The 10,192-nt window shown below is 38.5% G+C and overlaps 1 non-coding gene across 1 annotated transcript; it reads right to left on the bottom strand.

The window, feature by feature from the left end:
- Positions 1-9,881: 9,881 nt before the first annotated feature.
- Positions 9,882-9,985, bottom strand: LOC120099393 (U6 spliceosomal RNA). Its single transcript, XR_015647243.1, has one exon. It is a non-coding gene; the product is annotated as a U6 spliceosomal RNA (small nuclear RNA).
- Between the last annotated feature and the right edge of the window lie 207 nt (positions 9,986-10,192).

Here is a 10,192-nt window from a genome sequence, read left to right as displayed (position 1 = left end):
TGAGTAGAAATTGAGGTGTCCTCTGAGCTCTCAGGATTGTCTGAACTTCTGCCAGTACAGCTCTCTCCCCAATAGGATAAGGATACAGAGAGCTGTGGGAGTGGTTCAGCTCTGGGTGCAGGTAGAAACTGGAAGTGTCCTGTCCCAGATGACTTCTGCCTTTGTGTGTTCTTAGGTCACCAGGAAGGTCGATTGTAGCAGAAGTGTTGGTATTACCTCTGCTCTCAATATGTCAGCACTTTTGGCGACTGGCCTTTTCCTTTACAAAACTTCCTGCCTCATTTTATGAGATCAGCATTTGGTATTTTTCTAATACCAAAATTAATCAGATAGTACCCATTCCCTGCCAAACTCCTGAGTAATCTGACAAGAACTTGGACAGAAAAATCTACAGCAAATTATTAGTAACAGAATCTAGAACCCAGAAAGTTATACAAAATATCTTACTATAGCCAGGAGTGGTTTTTTGTTTGTTTGTTTGTTTGTTTGTTTTGTGTTGTTTTGTTTTTTGGATTTTGTTTTGTTTTTGTTTTTGTATTGTTTTGTTTGTAAGTATTACTTAAAGCCTGGAGTGGGTTTTTTTTGTAACTGTATAAAGTTTGTTCAAACAAAAGCTTAAACAAGTCAGACCTACTGGGGGACTTGGTAGATGACTCAGCAGGTAACGTTGTTTGCTACCAAACCTGACTGAGTTTGATCTCAATTCCCCAAATGAGGGAAGTAGAAAACTGACTACTGTAAGTTGACTTCTGATCCTCCACACATATGCTATGGCACAATTTTTCCTCCCCCCAAAACAAATGAGTAAATAAATAAATAATTTTAAAAAGAAAAAAAGCAAAAGGCCATTTGTTATGATTTAAAGAGTAGGTTCATGTATGTATGGCTTTTGACTGAATTATATGAAACTAGAGGAGACTTATGGGAACTTTTACAAGCTTTTGGATAGCTACTTTGTCTAAAACCACTAAGTTACAATTTGCCAAGAAAATTTAGATACAAGACAGACACACTTGGTGACAGTGACATGAGTCACAAACTTCGTAATATGTCACAGCTAGAAGATAATATCTTACTAAAATTAAGAGAACACTCAGAATAGATTTCAAGGAAGTTGTCTCTTAGCTGCTAAGACTTAAGAAACCTCCTGTTATTTGGCTTATATGTTCAATTTCACATGTCACTGTAATCAGTGCAGTCAAGAAAGTGAAATAGAAAATAAATACAAAATTCTAAACATGTATTCAAATGGCAGCTACATTATTATTGTATTAAAATTAATTATTCTATGAGGAAATTTTCTACTAAACATCAGAGTGGATCATATATATTCAAGGAATGCACTGCTTCAATCATTATTTTATATGTAGAGAATACATGATAAAATGGCAATTCATAAAATTTCAGATTTTTACAACATACAAAAAATAGACTTTGTTGGGCACCTATTTCCACTCTAAAGGAATATATGAATTTCTTTTATTTATATGCACATATTTTTTATTATTGGATAATAGCATATATACATATAATATGGTCTATCAAGTCCACACCCATTCCCTCTCTTCCAATTCCTCCCTTATACCCATACCATTATTCATATATTCTCTCTTTTTCCAAGGTGAGCAAATCTATCCAGTACTGCTGGTCTGTGTATGAGTATAAGACTACTGGCCTATTGGTTGCTCCCAGTGGCCTTATCTTTAGAACTGTATCTTTCTCAGCAGCCATCAACTGCTAATATAGTTCTTTAGCTAGGGGTAAGATATCTTGACTTCCTTCTCACCCCCAAGTTAGGATTTTGTATGGCTTCATTGTATGTAAATTATTTTAAATACATGAATGTGTATATAGTCTAGGAAAGTACTACAATAGTACGTTTCCATGTGAGTTTTTAAAATAGTCTTGAGTGTTATTTTACCTCTATACACACTATCCTCTAGCCTATCCTCCCATCCTCCATTTGACTTCACCCTTTTGCTTCATTATCTTCTTCCCACTTCATAACATTTTTGTTTCTATCTTCCTTCTCCTAAGAGCTAATAATTTTTAATTGTCTATAGAACACCACATTTTAGGCTGGTAACTTGTGGGAAATGCTAAACTTCCCACTGAACTTCAGAACTATTATGTGTTAACAATATCCTAAGATGATTCATGTGCAAGTAAAAATTTTAAAAGTGATGATTAAATACTTCCCATAACTGCCATTTAGTCAATAAAAAGGTCAATGAAGCTAGAGGCTCGTGAAAAAAGAGAAATGAACATTAAGAATAGAAATTTGGAAATGTTATAGAACACTCATGATTTTGTTATATCTATATGAGATCAGCCAGCTTAAATTCTGCCTCACCTTATTTAATTTTTTACTCACTAAATTTGTTTTTAATATATTTTGTAAATTATATATGTGTAGCTGATTAGATATTCTAAAGAGGCATCAGAGACATTTTTTGAGAAACCAAACTAAATCGTTTAATCATCTGAATCCTTAAATAAACTGAAATCTCATTCATATAGAAACACACTGCTATTTTAATAAAGATGGCTAAACCTTTTATTGAGAAGTATTATTTTAAAAGTTTTAGTTCATGTAAGGAAATGATTTATAAAAATATGAAAAACTGTTGCTGAAACAGTTTATAAAAATTCAGATTTCCCAATTAATCTAAACCATTAATAAGGAATCTTATCTTCTGAATATCATTTCATAACTACAAAGTAAAAATAGAAATTATTTTTCTTGTGAGTGGAAAGACTCTTATCACCAAGGTGACGTCAGTATAGTTTCCTGATTTAGTAAAAAGGACAGTTATAATAGAGTGGAACTAAAATTTAAAATGAGTGATTGAAGTAGTAGGCTATGAAAGAAAAAGTTCCCCCTTATGAACAACAATGCCAAGCAACTAGAGTTTCCAGGGAATAAGCCACTATCTAAAGACTATACATGGAATGACCCTGGACTCTGACCTCATAGGTAGTAATGAATATCCTAGTAAGATCACCAGTGGAAGGGGAAGCCCTTGATCCTGCTAAGACTGAACCCCCAGTGAACGTGATTGTTGGGGGGAGGGCGGCAATGGGGAGAGGGTGGGGAGGGGAACACCAATAAAGAAGGGGAGGGGGGATTAGGGGGATGTTTGCCCGGAAACCGGGAAAGGGAATAATATTCGAAATGTAAATAAGAAATACTCAAGTTAATAAAAAAAAAAGAAACTAAAAAAAAAAGAAAGAAAGAAAAAGTTCATAGATAAGGTATTATGCAAATGGTAAAATGAAGTTGTTTTATCTATACCAATGATCAAAACAGTGCCTATAACATTAAGAACTTCATAATTTCATAATATAGACATGAAAATTATCCCAATAAAATTCAATTGTTTTTTGTTTTTTGTTTTTTTGTTTTTTTTTTTATTAACTTGAGTATTTCTTATATACATTTCGAGTGTTATTCCCTTTCCCGGTTTCCAGGCAAACATCCCCCTCCCCCCTCCCCTTCCTTATGGGTGTTCCCCTCCCAACACTCCCCCCATTGCCGCCCTCCCCCCATAGACTAGTTCACTGGGGGTTCAGTCTTAGCAGGACCCAGGGCTTCCCCTTCCACTGGTGCTCTTACTAGGATATTCATTGCTACCTATGGGGTCAGAGTCCAGGGTCAGTCCATGTATAGTCTTTAGGTAGTGGCTTAGTCCCTGGAAGCTCTGGTTGCTTGGCATTGTTGTACTTTTGGGGTCTCGAGCCCCTTCAAGCTCTTCCAGTTCTTTCTCTGATTCCTTCAATAGGGGACCTATTCTCAGTTCAGTGGTTTGCTGCTAGCATTCGCCTCTGTATTTGCTGTATTCTGGCTGTGTCTCTCAGGAGAGATCTACATCCGGCTCCTGTCGGTCTGCACTTCTTTGCTTCATCCATCTTGTCTAATTGGGTGGCTGTATATGTATGGGCCACATGTGGGGCAGGCTCTGAATGGGAGTTCCTTCAGTCTCTGTTTTAATCTTTGCCTCTCCCTTCCCTGCCAAGGGTATTCTTTTTCCTCATTTAAAGAAGGAGTGAAGCATTCACATTTTGATCATCCGTCTTGAGTTTCGTTTGTTCTAGGGATCTAGGGTAATTCAAGCATTTGGGCTAATAGCCACTTATCAATGAGTGCATACCATGTATGTCTTTCTGTGATTGGGTTAGCTCACTCAGGATGATATTTTCCAGTTCCAACCATTTGCCTACGAATTTCATAAACTCGTTGTTTTTGATAGCTGAGTAATATTCCATTGTGTAGATGTACCACATTTTCTGTATCCATTCCTCTGTTGAAGGGCATCTGGGTTCTTTCCATTTTCTGGCTATTATAAATAAGGCTGCGATGAACATAGTGGAGCATGTGTCTTTTTATATGTTGAGGCATCTTTTGGGTATATGCCCAAGAGTGGTATAGCTGGATCCTCAGGCAGTTCAATGTCCAATTTTCTGAGGAACCTCCAGACTGATTTCCAGAATGGTTTTACCAGTCTGCAATCCCACCAACAATGGAGGAGTGTTCCTCTTTCTCCACATCCTCGCCAGCATCTGCTGTCACCTGAGTTTTTGATCTTAGCCAATCACACTGGTGTGAGGTGAAATCTCAGGGTTGTTTTGATTTGCATTTCCCTTATGACTAAAGATGTTGAACATTTCTTTAGGTGTTTCTCAGGCATTCGGCATTCCTCAGCTGTGAATTCTTTGTTTAGCTCTGAACCCCATTTTTTAATAGGGTTATTTGTTTCCCTGCGGTCTAACTTCTTGAGTTCTTTGTATATTTTGGATATAAGGCCTCTATCTGTTGTAGGATTGGTAAAGATCTTTTCCCAATCTGTTGGTTGCCGTTTTGTCCTAACCACAGTGTCCTTTGCCTTACAGAAGCTTTGCAGTTTTATGAGATCCCATTTGTCGATTCTTGATCTTAGAGCATAAGCCATTGGTGTTTTGTTCAGGAAATTTTTTCCAGTGCCCATGTGTTCCAGATGCTTCCCTAGTTTTTCTTCTATTAGTTTGAGTGTGTCTGGTTTGATGTGGAGGTCCTTGATCCACTTGGACTTAAGCTTTGTACAGGGTGATAAGGATGGATCGATCTGCATTCTTCTACATGTTGCCCTCCAGTTGAACCAGCACCATTTGCTGAAAATGCTATCTTTTTTCCATTGGATGGTTTTGGCTCCATTGTCAAAAATCAAGTGACCATAGGTGTGTGGGTTCATTTCTGGGTCTTCAATTCTATTCCATTGGTCTATCTGTCTGTCTCTGTACCAATACCATGCAGTTTTTATCACTATTGCTCTGTAATACTGCTTGAGTTCAGGGATAGTGATTCCCCCTGAAGTCCTTTTATTGTTGAGGATAGCTTTAGCTATCCTGGGTTTTTTGTTATTCCAGATGAATTTGCAAATTGTTCTGTCTAACTCTTTGAAGAATTGGATTGGTATTTTGATGGGGATTGCATTTAATCTGTAGATTGCTTTTGGTAAAATGGCTATTTTTACTATATTAATCCTGCCAATCCATGAGCATGGGAGATCTTTCCATCTTCTGAGGTCTTCTTCAATTTCCTTCTTCAGTGTCTTTAAGTTCTTATTGTACAGATCTTTTACTTGCTTTGTTAAAGTCACACCGAGGTACTTTATATTATTTGGGTCTATTATGAAGGGTGTCGTTTCCCTAATTTCTCTCTCGGCTTGTTTCTCTTTTGTATAGAGGAAGGCAACTGATTTATTTGAGTTAATTTTATACCCAGTCACTTTGCAGAAGTTGTTTATCAGGTTTAGTAGTTCTCTGGTGGAACTTTTGGGATCACTTAAATATACTATCATGTCATCTGCAAATAGTGATATTTTGACCTCTTCTTTTCGGATCTGTATCCCTTTGATCTCCTTTTGTTGTCTGATTGCTCTGGCTAGAACTTCAAGAACTATATTGAATAAGTAGGGAGAGAGTGGGCAGCCTTCTCTAGTCCCTGATTTTAGTGGGATTGCTTCAAGTTTCTCTCCATTTAGTTTAATGTTAGCAACTGGTTTGCTGTATATGGCTTTTACTATGTTTAGGTATGGGCCTTGAATTCCTATTCTTTCCAGGACTTTTATCATGAAGGGGTGTTGAATTTTGTCAAATGCTTTCTCAGCATCTAATGAAATGATCATGTGGGTCTGTTCTTTCAGTTTGTTTATATAATGGATCACGTTGATGGTTTTCCATATATTAAACCATCCCTGCATGCCTGGGATGAAGCCTACTTGATCATGGTGGATGATTGTTTTGATGTGCTCTTGAATTCGGTTTGCCAGAATTTTATTGAGTATTTTTGCGGCGATATTCATAAGGGAAATTGGTCTGAAGTTCTCTTTCTTTGTTGTGTCTTTGTGTGGTTTAGGTATAAGAGTAATTGTGGCTTCGTAGAACGAATTCGGTAGGGCTCCATCTGTTTCAATTTTGTGGAATAGTTTGGATAATATTGGTATTAGGTCTTCTACGAAGGTTTGATAGAATTCTGCACTAAACCCGTCTGGACCTGGGCTCTTTTTGGTTGGGAGACCTTTAATGACTGCTTCTATTTCCTTAGGAGTTATGGGGTTGTTTAACTGGTTTATCTGTTCCTGATTTAACTTCGATACCTGGTATCTGTCTAGGAAATTGTCCATTTCCTGAAGATTTTCAAATTTTGTTGAATATAGGTTTTTATAGTAAGATCTGATGATTTTTTGAATTTCCTCTGAAACTGTAGTTATGTCTCCCTTTTCATATCTGATTTTGTTAATTTGGACGCACTCTCTGTGTCCTCTCGTTAGTCTGGCTAAGGGTTTATCTATCTTGTTGATTTTCTCAAAGAACCAACTTTTGGTTCTGTTGATTCTTTCTATGGTCCTTTTTGTTTCTACTTGGTTGATTTCAGCTCTGAGTTTGATTTTTTCCTGCCTTCTACTCCTCCTGGGTGTATTTGCTTCTTTTTGTTCTAGAGCTTTTAGGTGTGCTGTCAAGCTGCTGACATATGCTCTTTCCTGTTTCTTTCTGCAGGCACTCAGCGCTATGAGTTTTTCTCTTAGCACAGCTTTCATTGTGTCCCATAAGTTTGAGTATGTTGTATCTTCATTTTCATTAAATTCTAAAAAGTTTTTAATTTCTTTCTTTATTTCTTCCTTGACCAGGTTATCATTGAGTAGAGCATTGTTCAATTTCCACGTATATGTGGGCATTCTTCCCTTATTGTTATTGAAGACCAGTTTTAGGCCGTGGTGGTCCGATAGCACACATGGGATTATTTCTATCTTTCTGTACCTGTTGAGGCCCGTTTTTTGACCAATTATATGGTCAATTTTGGAGAAAGTACCATGAGGAGCTGAGAAGAAGGTATATCCTTTTGCTTTAGGATAGAATGTTCTATAAATATCCGTTAAGTCCATTTGGCTCATGACTTCTCTTAGTCTGTCGACATCACTGTTTAATTTCTGTTTCCATGATCTGTCCATTGATGAGAGTGGGGTGTTGAAAACTCCTACTATTATTGTGTGAGGTGCAATGTGTGTTTTGAGCTTTAGTAAGGTTTCTTTTACGTATGTAGGTGCCCTTGTATTTGGGGCATAGATATTTGGATTGAGAGTTCATCTTGGTGGATTTTTCCTTTGATGAATATGAAGTGTCCTTCCTTATCTTTTTTGATGACTTTTAGTTGGAAATTGATTTTATTTGATATTAGAATGGCTACTCTGCTTGCTTCTTCTGACCATTTGCTTGGAAAGTTGTTTTCCAGCCTTTCACTCTGAGGTAGTGTCTGTCTTTGTCTCTGAGGTGTGTTTCCTGTAGGCAGCAGAATGCAGGGTCCTCGTTGCGTATCCAGTTTGTTAATCTATGTCTTTTTATTGGGGAGTTGAGGCCATTGATATTGAGAGATATTAAGGAATAGTGATTATTGTTTCCTTTATATTGATATTTGGATGTGAGGTTATGTTTGTGTGCTTTCATTCTCTTTGTTTTGTTGCCAAGACGATTAGTTTCTTGCTTCTTCTAGGGTATAGCTTGCCTCCTTATGTTGGGCTTTACCATTTATTATCCTTTGTAGTGCTGGATTTGTGGAAAGATATTGTGTAAATTTGGTTTTGTCATGGAATATCTTGGTTTCTCCATCAATGTTAATTGAGAGTTTTGCTGGATACAGTAACCTGGGCTGGCATTTGTGTTCTCTTAGGGTCTGTATGACATCAGTCCAGGATCTTCTGGCCTTCATAGTTTCTGGCGAGAAGTCTGGTGTGATTCTGATAGGTCTCCCTTTATATGTTACTTGACCTTTTTCCCTTACTGCTTTTAATATTCTTTCTTTATTTTGTGCGTTTGGTGTTTTGACAATTATGTGACGGGAGGTGTTTCTTTTCTGGTCCAATCTATTTGGAGTTCTGTAGGCTTCTTGTATGTCTATGGGTATCTCTTTTTTTAGGTTAGGGAAGTTTTCTTCTATGATTTTGTTGAAGATATTTACTGGTCCTTTGAGCTGGGAGTCTTCACTCTCTTCTATACCTATTATCCTTAGGTTTGATCTTCTCATTGAGTCCTGGATTTCCTGTATGTTTTGGACCAGTAGCTTTTTCCGCTTTACATTATCTTTGACAGTTGAGTCAATGATTTCTATGGAATCTTCTGCTCCTGAGATTCTCTCTTCCATCTCTTGTATTCTGTTGGTGAAGCTTGTATCTACAGCTCCTTGTCTCTTCTTTTGGTTTTCTATATCCAGGGTTGTTTCCATGTGTTCTTTCTTGATTGCTTCTATTTCCATTTTTAATTCCTTCAACTGTTTGATTGTGTTTTCCTGGAATTCTTTCAGGGATTTTTGTGTCTCCTCTCTATGGGCTTCTACTTGTTTATTTATGTTTTCCTGGAATTCTTTCAGGGATTTTTGCGATTCTTTCAGGCATTTTTGCGATTCCTCTCTGTAGGCTTCTACTTGTTCTCTAAGGGAGTTCTTCATGTCTTTCTTGAAGTCCTCCAGCATCATGATCAAATATGATTTTGAAACTAGATCTTGCTTTTCTGGTGTGTTTGGATATTCCGTGTTTGCTTTGGTGGGAGAATTGGGCTCCGATGATGCCATGTAGTCTTGGTTTCTGTTGATTGTGTTCCTGCGCTTGCCTCTCGCCATCAGATTATCTCTAGTGTTACTTTGTCCTGCTATTTCTGACAGTGGCTAGACTGTCCTATAAGCCTGTGTGTCAGGAGTGCTGTAGACCTGTTTTCCTCTCTTTCAGTCAGTTATGGGGACAGAGTGTTCTGCTTTCGGGCGTGTAGTTTTTCCTCTCTACAGGTCTTCAGCTGTTCCTGTGGGCCTGTGTCTTGAGTTCACCAGGCAGCTTTCTTGCAGCAGAAAAGTTGGTCTTACCTGTGGTCCTGAGGCTCAAGTTTGCTCGTGGGGTGCTGCCCACGGGCTCTCTACAGCGGCAGCAACCAGGAAGACCTGTGCTGCCCCTTCAGGGAGCTTCAGTGCACCAGGGTTCCAGATGGTCTTTGGCTTTTTCCTCTGGCGTCCGAGATGTGTGTGCAGGGAGCAGTCTCTTCTGGTTTCCCAGGTTTGTCTGCCTCTCTGAAGGTTTAGCTCTCCCTCCCACGGGATTTGGGTGCAGAGAACTGTTTATCAGGTCTGTTTCCTTCAGGGTTCGGCGGTTTCTCAGGCAGGGGTCCTGCCGCTCCTGGGCCCTCCCCCACGGGAGCCCAGAGGCCTTATACAGTTTCCTCTTGGGCCAGGGATGTGGGCAGGGGTGAGCAGTGTTGGTGGTCTCTTCCGCTCTGCAGCCTCAGGAGTGCCCACCTGACCAGGCGGTTGGGTCTCTCTCTCACCGGGTCTGGGAGCAGAGAGCTGCTGCCGTTTTTTGTTTTTTTTAAATATGAAACGCTTCACGAATTTGCGTGTCATCCTTGCGCAGGGGCCATGCTAATCTCTGTATCGTTCCAATTTTAGTATATGTGTTGCCGAAGCAAGCACAATTCAATTGTTTTTGAAACTATATACATGTAATTATGTAAACTTTAGATTAAGATAGTTAAGAAAGATGTCCATAAGTATCAACATTTGGAGCTTATGACTAATAGTTAAAGTGAACATGATTAGGGAAGTTATTGTAGGCAATGGACATAGGCTCTTGTATAGAAAGTCATTACCATGAATTAAAAAGAAAGAAAGGAAGAAAGA

The sequence above is a fragment of the Rattus norvegicus genome, chromosome X (assembly GCF_021556685.1).
Source record: "Rattus norvegicus strain SHRSP/BbbUtx chromosome X, alternate assembly SHRSP_T2T, whole genome shotgun sequence".
In the NCBI taxonomy this organism is placed as follows: Eukaryota; Metazoa; Chordata; class Mammalia; order Rodentia; family Muridae; genus Rattus; species Rattus norvegicus.
The sequence above is the reverse complement of the archived record's forward strand: the minus strand, read 5'-3'. Positions and strand labels throughout refer to the sequence as shown.